Source organism: Entelurus aequoreus, linkage group LG05, assembly GCF_033978785.1.
Source record: "Entelurus aequoreus isolate RoL-2023_Sb linkage group LG05, RoL_Eaeq_v1.1, whole genome shotgun sequence".
NCBI classification, from domain to species: Eukaryota; Metazoa; Chordata; class Actinopteri; order Syngnathiformes; family Syngnathidae; genus Entelurus; species Entelurus aequoreus.
Window position 1 is genome coordinate 78,979,298 of NC_084735.1, and position 14,261 is coordinate 78,993,558.

Below are 14,261 nucleotides of genomic sequence, written 5' to 3' on the forward strand. Positions count from 1 at the left end.
GGAAAAGCATGCCAAAAGTGGTCAAAAGTGTGGGAGTATTTCAATAAACGGCCTAATAATGTTGTTGTATGCACACTGTGTCGAGCGGAAATGGCCTATCATAGCAGCACAACGGCTATGAACGAACATTTGAAAAGAAAACCATCAACTAGTCAATCGTCCGGGCGAGCATACGTTGTCATCATTACACAAAAACATGAATGTGTCATTTGTATCTGCTAGGGGTGTAACGGTACGTGTTTTGTATTGAACCGTTTCGGTACGGGGCTTTCGGTTCGGCACGGGGGTGTACCGAACGAGTTTCTAAGCTAAAGCTAACTTTAGCTGCTAAAGTCTTACCAAGCTGCTTCGCTCCTCTGCCTCTGTCTCAGCACGCAGCATTGTCCCACCCACACAACCATCTGATTGGTACACACGCAGCATTGTCCCACCCACACAACCATCTGATTGGTACACACGAAGCATTATCAGCCAATCAGCAGTGTGTATTCAGAGCGCATGTAGTCAGCGCTTCAGCGTGGAGCAGATAGGTGTTTAGCAGGTGAGCATCAGGCAGCGGACTCTCCCCAAATGATAACAAACACCACCCAGTCAACTACTAGTAACATCACTATGAGCCCGTTGACCTTCTAGAAATATAAACTGCAGCTCAGCTCACCCGCAGTCCTGGCTTGAGGTGAAGGCTAATTACCTCTCAGTTCCAGCCACATCGACCCCTTCTGAGCGCCTATTTTCAGCTGCTGGGAATATTGTAAACAAGAAAAGAACCAAACATGTACACATGCTAACCTTTCTTCATTACAACTTAGTCACTCACTGGAATGAGTAGAATTGGTTATTGTGTACTGTGTTGGACTGGATGTTTATTTTGCACATTTTAAAAGCAATACTTAATGTTTACAGTGCTCCAGAATATTTAGATTGGCACTTTTTTGTATTGGATGTTTATCTTTATTTTTGCACATTTTAGCAAACAAGCAATACTTTCACTTTTGTTGAAATCTTTACACTGTTGTTACAGAATATTTCGTTTTGCACTTTTTTGTACTGGATGTTTATCTTTATTTTTGCACATTTTAAAGCAAAATAAGCAATACTTTTACTTTTGAAATGCTTATACTATTGCAGAATATTAAGATTTGCACTGGATGTTGACTTTTATATTTGCACATTAAAAAGCAAATAAGCTACTTTTAATTTTGTTAAAAGTTAAAAGTTTTAAATGTTTACATTGTTACAGAATATTTAGTCATGTTGTTGTCAATGTTGACTGAGTGGCCATACTTTTTTTTTTTGTAAATAAAAGCCATGCCTTTTGAAAAAAACGGGCCTACATTTATTTTTTCATCTTCATTTTGAATAAAAAAATAATCGGTAAAAGGAAAAATAATCTATAGATTAACCGATTAATCGAAAAAAATAATCTATAGATTAATCGATAGAAAAATAATCGTTAGCTGCAGCCTTACCCTTGTGTAATGTTCATATTGTTGTTACTCAGCCAGCGTTTGTGGGTCTGATGGACCCGTTGCTATTTGTGGCTTTTAATGCCTCACAATCAAACACTTTTATGTTAAAATACTAAACAGATAATTTCCTTGTCCCAATAAACATCTGTTTCTGCACCTGTGATTCCCACACAAGGTTGCAACAATGTTTGTCAACACTGTCTGCTCTCATTTTCTCGCACATTTGACCCTCTGTTGTTCTGTGTACCTACACTTTGTCCTCCTCCTGTCTAGGCCTGCTGTGTGTGTGTGTGTGTGTGTGTGTGTGTGTGTGTGTGTGTGTGTGTGTGTGTGTGTGTGTGTGTGTGTGTGTGTGTGTGCGTGTGTGGTACACAGAACATCAATTTCCACACTTCTATTAGCCCCGGGTCCAGTGGACCCGGGGCTATGTGTAGGGGATTTGTATGGTGTGTGGTCATTAAATATGTATTCTGATATATGTTCTTCACAGAAAATGAGCCGAAGTCAGTGAGTCTCAGTTTGAAAAATTAATTAATTGTATCATTTTTCTTTTAATAAAAATATTAAAACGGGTCCCTCAGATCCGAACACCACACAAGGGTTAAAGTCAAGCAACGACCATTTGATTGGGGATGACGAGGAGCAGTTTTCGCCACCCATCAACAAATAGCTATGAACAGGCGCTGACAAACTCAGCACGTCAAGGTGTCATCTTCACTATTCGAATCGATTATTACCAAGATCTGAATTTGTGGCACCTCGTTACAAATTATCAAGCGTTTTGTGGAAAACCATCAGATCAAAGGTTGGCGCCATGCCCCGCCCACATCTTATGGCTTAGGCAAAATTCCTGTCTGTCCACTATGAATCATTTTGGATGAGTTCGTTAAAGTACGACACCAGTTTTTGGGCTTGATATAAAACCAAGACGGCCCACTTCCTGTTTGTTTTCAAATATGGCTTCTTGAGACTTTTACGTGCGTCCTGTCCTGGGATTTTCCTGACGATATACGTGAATCTGGTGGCAGGGGCTAGTTTTTTTTCTCATTTTCAAGGGGGCGCCAGAGAGTGAATTTTTAAATTTCGTGTTCGAGACCCCAAAGTAGCTTGCAAAACCAACTGAGTTTTCGTGCTTTTTAAGGGCCTCAAAAACGCGATCGTCTTGGGAGAATAATAATAATAAGCGAAGCAGTTTCAATCTAATAATGTGTTTTTGGGAAAAAAGTCCTTCTGTGCAGAGGGCAGACAGCACCCGCTCCGGGTACGACTACACCCGCTCCGGGCCCAACTACACCCGCTCCGGGCACGACTACACCCGCTCCAGGCCCGACAACACCCGTTCCGGGCCCGACTACACCCGCTCCGGGCCCGACTACACCCGCTCCGGGCCCGACAACACCCGTTCCAGGCCCGACTACACCCGCTCCAGGCTCGACTACAGGTGCTCCGGCCTCCACCACCCTGTCTCCGGATAATTCGACCTCTCCTGGAGCCTCGCCCTCATCGGCGATCCAAACCACCGCAGGCGAAGAACCGGCAGAGGGTCTTTCAGAGGGCGCCATCGCCGGTATTGCCATCGGTTCCATCGCAGGTGTGGCCGCCCTTGGTAAGTCGGAACACTTCCTCGAAGACTTCAGCGTGTGTATGCTTTACAATTGTCGAACAATATCAAGTAGTGTTGGTGTGCTGTTTCCGGGTACCACTAGATGGAGCCGGCGCACGACTAGCGGTACCACACTTTAAGTCAGGGGTGTCCACAGCGAGGGCCATTTGCGGCCCGTGGCAAATATTTCAACGGTCCGCCGCACATTCTGAACATACTACTATAAAAAAACAAAAACACAAAAAAACATTTAATAAAATTATTTTAAAAAATGTTTGTTGACACTGAAAACGAGGGATGCACAATGTAATTTTTTCAAGCCGATACCGGAAACTTCTGATTTATCTATTTGTATTGACTGTACTTTATGCACACCTACTCAGTGGCCTAGTGGCTAGAGTGTCCGCCCTGAGATCGGTAGGTTGTGAGTTCAAACCCCGGCCGAGTCATACCAAAGACTATAAAAATGGGACCCATTACCTCCCTGCTTGGCACTCAGCATCAAGGGTTGGAATTGGGGGTTAAATCACCAAAAATGATTCCCCGGGCGTGGCACCGCTGCTGCCCACTGCTCCCCTCCCCACCCAGGGTGTGAACAAAGGGATGGGTCAAACGCAGAGGACAAATTTCGCCACACCCAGTGTGTGTGACAACCATTGGTACTTTAACTAACTTAACTTTATGCGGAGCATTTGGTGCAAATAGCCCACAAAGTCCCAAACTGTTGACCCCATCTAAGGTCACACACTGTAAAAAAAAAAAAAAGTTGAGAAAACGCAAATTTTCAAGGCAACATGATGCAACAAGATTTTTGCGTTTTCTCAACTTTTGACTACTATTGTTGACTTAACTAAGATTTACAAGTTGAGATAAGAGTTATGTCAACTCGGATCTTCTTGTCAGTAATATCACATATGATCACAAGTTAATATTCCATATGATTTGTGGATTTATTCTTTTATAAAAGTCAATATCTAAATTCCATTTAAAGCAGCACAAGTTAATATCACATATGATCACAAGTTAATATCACATATGATCACAAGTTAATATCACATATGATCATAAGTTAATATCACATATGATCACAAGTTAATATCACATATGATCATAAGTTAATATCACATATGATCACAAGTTAATATTCCATATGATTTGTGGATTTATTCTTTTGTAAAAGTCAATATCTAAATTCCATTTAAAGCAGCACAAGTTAATATCACATATGATCACAAGTTAATATCACATATGATCATAAGTTAATATCACATATGATCATAAGTTAATATCGCATATGATCACAAGTTAATATTCCATATGATTTGTGGATTTATTCTTTTGTAAAAGTCAATATCTAAATTCCATTTAAAGCAGCACAAGTTAATATCACATATGATCACAAGTTAATATCACATATGATCATAAGTTAATATCACATATGATCACAAGTTAATATCACATATGATCACAAGTTAATATTCCATATGATTTGTGGATTTATTCTTTTGTAAAAGTCAATATCTAAATTCCATTTAAAGCAGCACAAGTTAATATCACATATGATCACAAGTTAATATCACATATGATCATAAGTTAATATCACATATGATCATAAGTTAATATCGCATATGATCACAAGTTAATATTCCATATGATTTGTGGATTTATTCTTTTGTAAAAGTCAATATCTAAATTCCATTTAAAGCAGCACAAGTTAATATCACATATGATCACAAGTTAATATCACATATGATCTCAAGTTAATATCACATATGATCACAAGTTAATATCACATATGATCATAAGTTAATATCACATATGATCACAAGTTAATATCACATATGATCACAAGTTAATATTCCATATGATTTGTAGATTTATTCTTTTGTAAAAGTCAATATCTAAATTCCATTTAAAGCAGCACAAGTTAATAGCACATATGATCACAAGTTAATATCACATATGATCATAAGTTAATATCACATATATGATCACAAGTTAATATCACATATGATCACAAGTTAATATTCCATATGATTTGTGGATTTATTCTTTTATAAAAGTCAATATCTAAATTCCATTTAAAGCAGCACAAGTTAATATCACATATGATCACAAGTTAATATCACATATGATCATAAGTTAGTATCACATATGATCATAAGTTAATATCGCATATGATCACAAGTTAATATTCCATATGATTTGTGGATTTATTCTTTTGTAAAAGTCAATATCTAAATTCCATTTAAAGCAGCACAAGTTAATATCACATATGATCATAAGTTAATATCACATATGATCACAAGTTAATATCACATATGATCACAAGTTAATATTCCATATGATTTGTGGATTTATTCTTTTATAAAAGTCAATATCTAAATTCCATTTAAAGCAGCACAAGTTAATATCACATATGATCACAAGTTAATATCACATATGATCATAAGTTAATATCACATATGATCATAAGTTAATATCACATATGATCACAAGTTAATATTCCATATGATTTGTGGCTTTATTCTTTTGTAAAACGGACCAAACTCGCCACAAAATTAACTACCACAAGATAGATTTTTCAAAAAACATTTGAAAGATTGAAAGATCCGAGTTGACATAACTCTTATCTCAACTTGTAAATCTTAGTTGCATCATGTCATGTTGCCTTGAAAATTTGCGTTTTCTCAACTTTTTTTTTTTTTACAGTGCAGTTTACGAAATATATCAAATATATCAGTGTTTGGGCCCCTCGGAGGGAAAAAAAAAGTTTGGAAACACCTGGTTTAAGTGGTGTTCGGTGTGTTAGCATGTTAGCGTTTACAGCACAAGCAGGTGTTAAAATGTATTGACAAAGCTTATTAGATATGTTTTTGTTTCAGGTGGCGGTATTTTTGGTATACTCAAGTACACTGGGAGGGTCTGAGAGCAGATGATCCCAACTTTGATGTCATGGCCGACAAGAAAGGAATACATGTTAACTAGCATCATTTTAAATTCATGTTTCGGTGAATAAGCAAGCCCCTTTTCACGGCTATTGTTTTGTTTTTTTTGGGTTTGTTTACATCTTTGAAGGGCTGATGATGTGTGATTGAATTTTTTTTGGTAATGGGTGAGGGCCGACATCCGGGCAACTGAGCTACATACGGGTTCTTCGAGCCATAGCAACCAGACTGGCGTTGAAAACAAACCGTTGCCATTACTCTTTAACCTGTCGACCTACGCTGGTTAAACCCGTCATTCTGCCTCCAAAATGCCGAAAAACTGTGTTGTTTTTGGTTGTGCTAACCACAACTGGAAACAGGGAAAACAAAGGTTGTATTTTGTTCTGCCAAAGCGCGATAAAAGCCCACAGAGACGAGACAAATGGCTCGCAGCTTTACACCGGGAAAACGAGGACGGTTCTCACTGGAGTCCCCCAAAGTCCCGGGTCGTGTGTTCGGATCACTTCGTTTCTGGTAAATATAAGGAACAAAAATCCACCCTCTTAACCACAACTTGGCTATACGTTCGTGCTAATGTTGTACTTGTTGAATTTGTACCTTATAACGTTCGACAGCTGAAGTTGTTGTACAAAAATAACATGCGGTATATACTATATCAGGGGTCACCAACCTTTTTGAAACCAAGAGCTACTTCTTGGGTACTGATTAATGCGAAGGGCTACCAGTTTGATACACACTTAAATAAATTGCCAGAAATAGCCAATTTGCTCAATTTACCTTTAACTCTATGTTATTATTAATAACTAATGATATTTACACTTAATTGAACGGTTTAAAAGAGGAGAAAACACGAAAAAAATGACAATTAAATGTTGAAACATAGTTTATCTTCAATTTCGACTCTTTAAAATTCTAAATTCAACCGAAAAAAAGAAGACAACAACTAGCTAATTCGAATCTTTTTGAAAAAAATTTAAAAAATAATTTATGGAACATCATTAGTAATTTTTCCTGATTAAGATTAATTTTAGAATTTTGATGACATGTTTTAAATAGGTTAAAATCCAATCTACACTTTGTTAGAATATATAACAAATTGGACCAAGCTAGACAAATCATTATTTCTTCTAGATTTTCCAGAAACATTTTTTTAAAAGCAATTCAAAAGACTTTGAAATAAGATTTAAATTTGATTCTACAGATTTTCTAGATTTGCCGGAATAATTTTTTTGAATTTTAATCATAATAAGTTTGAAGAAATATTTCACAAATATTCTTCGTCGAAAAAACAGAAGCTAAAATTAAGAATTAAATTAAAATGTAGTTATTATTCTTTACAATAAAAAAATTTTTTTTACTTGAACATTTATTTACATTGTCAGGAAAGAAGAGGAAGGAATTTAAAAGGTAAAAAGGTATATGTGTTTAAAAATCCTAAAATCATTTTTAAGGTTGTATTTTTTCTCTAAAATTGTCTTTCTTAAAGTTATAAGAAGCAAAGTAAAAAAAGTAATGAATTTATTTAAACAAGTGAAGACCAAGTCTTTAAAATATTTTCTTGGATTTTCAAATTCTATTTGAGTTTTGTCTCTCTTAGAATTAAAAATGTCGGGCAAAGCGAGACCAGCTTGCTAGTAAATAAATAAAATTTAAAAAATAGAGGCAGCTCACTGGTAAGTGCTGCTATTTGAGCTATTTTTAGAACAGGCCAGCGGGCTACTCATCTGGTCCTTACGGGCTACCTGGTGCCCGCGGGCACCGCGTTGGTGACTCTTGTACTATATAGTCTATAGCCTAGCTAGCTATTTTCGAAAACCGGACAACGAGAGGATACCAAAGGCAGCGTTAAGATGGACACCACCGGGAAAACGTAAGCCAGGGCGGACAAAGAACACCTGGCGAAGAACAGTTGTACTTAAACAATACATGTAGCCCTCAAATCTCTCAATATTTTATGCACTAACACTTGATCTTGTTGTTGATAACTTCCGCGTCTCTTTCTTAGTAGCGCGCAGGCTAAGCTAACTAGCGAGCTAAGCTAAGCCTGAGAAGCTTTAAAGTTCACTGACGCAAATAATACATTTTCGTTTTTTCACACGATATGCGAATAAGTAAAAATGCGTAAATGAAGGATTTAACGCCGACTTCCAAGCCACAACGCTCGTTAAATGCTTTTTCTGTCAATGCTGTGTACGCTGTGAGCTGGTTTGTTTTCAACGAATTCCCGGTTGCTAGGGGATTGGTAGGCGGAAGTGACGTAGGTCCGCCCTCACCCATTTTCTAAACGTATTAATGGGCGAGGGGCTTTTTCATGTATTTATTAGTCGTCATGTTGTTTTGTATATAAATAATTGTTCTTTAAATATTGTGTTTGCATCATTTCTTTGACATCCAATTTGTTTGTTGCGACCTTTAAAAGCTACAAGGCTAAAGTCCAAGTGTTTACTTCACATTCTTCTCAACACAAAAAGAATAATCTTTAAAAATGTTTAACCAATGGAACTAGCTTGACGCTGCTAATGCTAACGCTGCTAACGCCACTTTTAGTCGTCTAAAACGCCAAAAAAAAGGTGACTCACTGGCATTCAAATTCAAACAAATGCAGATTCACACACATAGCTCATGTTTGTACACACTTAAGACGCATACTTACACCCTTTAAATGATTCTTCCCGACGCTAACTAGCTATAACCAAAGTTACTGTTGTTAATGTCTACTTAAGCCATTTACCAATGACACTGCCCCCTGGTGGCCTGGCACGCATATGACGCGCTTTTATTTGAGTTTTTGTATGTTTTCACGAAAAAGCTTCATTTTATTGACAGTTGATAAAATAGATTCTTGTTTTAAGAAGCCCTTTTTAGCAACGAGACAGAAAATCATGTAAGGTGACAGCAGGACAAAAACACTTGGTGGACTTTGGACCTCATCAGGAGAACTCTTCTGTTAGCTCAGGCCATTAGCCCTGTGTCAACACTGGGAGCACTTCCACTATGATACAGATCATATGAGTATGATATGAGTATGATACAGATGATATTATGATATGAGTATGATAACGATGATATGAGCATGATGAATATTACATGCTTAGAATAAAGATGATATGATATAAGTGATGAGTATGATAAAGATGATATCAGCATGATAAAGATGACATGAGTATGATACAGATGACATGAGTATGATACAGATGATATGAGTATGATAAAGGTGATATAAGTATGATACAGATGATATGAGTATGGCAAAGACTACAAGCTTATAATAAATATGATATGATATAAGTGATGAGTATGATAGAGATGATATGAGTATGATAAAGATGACATGAGTATGATACAGATGATATGAGTATGCTACAGGTGATATGAGTATGATAAAGGTGATACAAGTATGATACAGATGATATGAGTATGATACAGATGATATTATGATATGAGTATGATAACGATGATATGAGCATGATGAATATTACATGCTTAGAATAAATATGAAATGAGTATAATACAGATAGTATGAGTATGACAAAGATGACATGCTTATAATAAAGATGATATGATATAAGTGATGAGTATGATAAAGATGACATGAGTATGATACAGATGATATGAGTGATATAAAGGTGATATAAGTATGATACAGATGATATGAGTATGACAAAGATGACATGCTTATAATAAAGATGATATGATATAAGTGATGAGTATGATAAAGATGACATGAGTATGATACAGATGATATGAGTGATATAAAGGTGATATAAGTATGATACAGATGATATGAGTATGACAAAGATGACATGCTTATAATAAAGATGATATGATATAAGTGATGAGTATGATAAAGATGATATGAGTATGATAAAGATGACATGAGTATGATACAGATGACATGAGTATGATACAGATGATATGAGTATGATAAAGGTGATATGAGTATGATAAAGATGACATGAGTATGATACAGATGATATGAGTATGATAAAAGTGATATGAGTATGATAAAGGTGATATAAGTATGATACAGATGATATGAGTATGACAAAGATGACATGCTTATAATAAAGATGATATGATATAAGTGATGAGTATGATAAAGATGATATGAGTATGATAAAGATGACATGAGTATGATACAGATGACATGAGTATGATACAGATGATATGAGTATGATAAAGGTGATATGAGCATGATAAAGATGACATGAGTATGATACAGATGATATGAGTATGATAAAAGTGATATGAGTATGATAAAGGTGATATAAGTATGATACAGATTATATGAGTATGGCAAAGACTACAAGCTTATAATAAATATGATATGATATAAGTGATGAGTATGATAGAGATGATAGGAGTATGATAAAGATGACATGAGTATGATACAGATGATATGAGTATGATACAGGTGATATGAGTATGGTAAAGGTGATACAAGTATGATACAGATGATATGAGTATGATACAGATGATATTATGATATGAGTATGATAACGATAATGATGAATATTACATGCTTAGAATAAATATGAAATGAGTATAATACAGATAGTATGAGTATGACAAAGATGACATGCTTATAATAAAGATGATATGATATAAGTGATGAGTATGATAAAGATGATATGAGCATGATAAAGATGACATGAGTATGATACAGATGATATGAGTATGATACAAGTGATATGAGTATGATAAAGGTGATATAAGTATGATACAGATGATATGAGTATGACAAAGATGACATGCTTATAATAAAGATTATATGATATAAGTGATGAGTATGATAAAGATGATATGAGTATGATAAAGAAGACATGAGTATGATACAGTTGATATGAGTATGATAAAGGTGATATGAGTATGATGAAGGTGATATAAGTATGATACAGATGATATGAGTATGATACAGATGATATTATGAGTATGATAACGATGATATGAGCATGATGAATATTACATGCTTAGAATAAATATGAAAAGAGTATAATACAGATGATATGAGTATGACAAAGATTACATGCTTAGAATAAAGATGATATGATATAAGTGATGAGTATAATAAAGATGATATGAGCATGATAAAGATGACATGAGTATGATACAGATGATATGAGTATGATAAAAGTGATATGAGTAAGATAAAGGTGATATAAGTATGATACAGATGATATGAGTATGACAAAGATGACATGCTTATAACAAAGATGATATGATATAAGTGATGAGTATGATAAAGATGATATGAGTATGATAAAGATGACATGAGTATGATACAGTTGATATGAGTATGATAAAGGTGATATGAGTATGATGAAGGTTATATAAGTATGATACAGATGATATGAGTATGATACAGATGATATTATGAGTATGATAATGATGATATGAGCATGATGAATATTACATGCTTAGAATAAATATGAAAAGAGTATAATACAGATGATATGAGTATGACAAAGATTACATGCTTATAATGAAGATGATATGATATAAGTGATGAGTATGATAAAGATTATATGAGCATGATAAAGATGACATGAGTATGATACAGATGATATGAGTACGATAAAGGTGATATGAGTATGATAAAGGTGATATAAGTATGATACAGATGATATGAGTATGACAAAGATGACATGCTTATAATAAAGATGATATGATATAAGTGATGAGTATGATAAAGATGATATGAGTATGATAAAGATGACATGAGTATGATACAGATGACATGAGTATGATACAGATGATATGAGTATGATAAAGGTGATATGAGTATGATAAAGATGACATGAGTATGATACAGATGATATGAGTATGATAAAAGTGATATGAGTATGATAAAGGTGATATAAGTATGATACAGATGATATGAGTATGACAAAGATGACATGCTTATAATAAAGATGATATGATATAAGTGATGAGTATGATAAAGATGATATGAGTATGATAAAGATGACATGAGTATGATACGGTTGATATGAGTATGATAAAGGTGATATGAGTATGATGAAGGTGATATAAGTATGATACAGATGATATGAGTATGATACAGATGATATTATGAGTATGATAATGATGATATGAGCATGATGAATATTACATGCTTAGAATAAATATGAAAAGAGTATAATACAGATGATATGAGTATGACAAAGATTACATGCTTATAATGAAGATGATATGATATAAGTGATGAGTATGACAAAGATGAAATGAGTATCATAAAGATGACATGAGTATGATACGGATGATATGAGTATGATAAAGGTGATATGAGTATGATACAAATGCTATGAGTATGACAAAGATTACATGCTTATAATAAAGATGTCTGATTCTGATTCTGATATGATATAAGTGATGAGTATGACAAAGATGAAATGAGCATCATAAAGATGACATGAGTATGATACGGATGATATGAGTATCATAAAGGTGATATGAGTATGATAAAGGTGATATAAGTATGGTACAGATGATATGAGTATGATAAAGATTACATGCTTATAATAAAGATCATATGATATAAGTGAGGACTATGATACAGATGGTATGAGTATGATAAAGATGATATGAGTATGATAAAGGTGATATAAGTATGGTACAGATGACATGAGTATGATAAAGATTACATGCTTATAATAAAGATGATATGATATAAGTGATGACTATGATACAGATGGTACGAGTATGATAAAGATGATATGAGTATGATACGGGTGATTATTAGCATGATACGGATGATATGAGTATGATAAAGATAATATAAGTATGATTAAAGATTATATGAGAATGATACAGGTGATATTAGTATGATACGGATGGTATGAGTACGATAAAGATGATATGAGTATGATACAGATGATATGAGTATGATAAAGGTGATATGAGTATGATACAGATGACATGAGTATGATGCAGATGATATGAGTACGATGCAGGTGATATGAGTATGATAATGATGATATGAGCATGATGAATAATACATGCTTTGAATAAAGATTAAATGAGTATGATATAGGTAATGAGTATGATACCGATGATATGAGTATGACAAAGGTGATATAAGTATGATACATATGAGTATGGTAAAAATTACATGCGTATAATAAAGATGATATGATATAAGTGATGAGTATGATACAGGTGGTATGAGTATGATAAAGGTGATATGAGTATGATAAAGATGATATGAGTATGATACAGATGATATGAGTATGATAAAGGTGATATGCGTATGACACAGAGGATATGAGTATGATACAGATGATATGAGTATGATAAAGATTACATGGTTATAATAAAGATCATATGATGTAAGTGATGAGTATGATACGGATGATATGAGTATGATAAAGATGATATGAGTATTATTAAAATGATATGAGTATGATACAGATGATATGAGTATGATAAAGGTGATATGAGTATGATACATATGATGTGAGTATGATACAGGTGATATGAGTATGACACAGAGGATATGAGTATGATACAGGTGATATGAGTATGATAAAGATGATATGAGTATGATACAGATGATATGAGTATGATAAAGATTACATGATTATGATAAAGATATGATATAGGTGATGCATATAAAGGTGATATGAGTATACTACAAATATGAGTATGATACAGATGATATGAGTATGATAGAGATGATATAAGTTTGATAAAGATGATATGAGTATGATACAGATGATATGAGTATGATACCGATTTGAGTATGAATTCAATGATATGAGTATGATACAGATGATATGAGTCTGAAACAGTTATGAGTATAAGACAAATGGTATGAATATGATACAGATAATAAGAGTCTGATACAGGTGATATGGGTATTATATGATATCAGTATGATACAGGTAATAAGAGTGTGACATTATAAAAATAAATACATTTTATCTGCAAGAACTTATCTTTACCAAAGAGAAGAAGAGAGGAGTGAATATCATAAAATACTGCATGATGTACTAGGTACTAGTAGAAATGTTAGTTTTTCAGAGTGGATGTGTGTACTGTTGAAAGCTGAAGTCAGTCCGGATGACCTTTTGGGTCGCCTCCGTGACCTTCTACAGCACCTTTGGCTCCACCCACCTCCAGATGGAACATTAATGGAAGACGTGCAGCAGCTGGCATGAAGACACCATTTTTATTCTCTTCACTGGACAGTTAGATATGTTATTTACATTTGATACACAACAGTAACTAAAATGGTGTAGA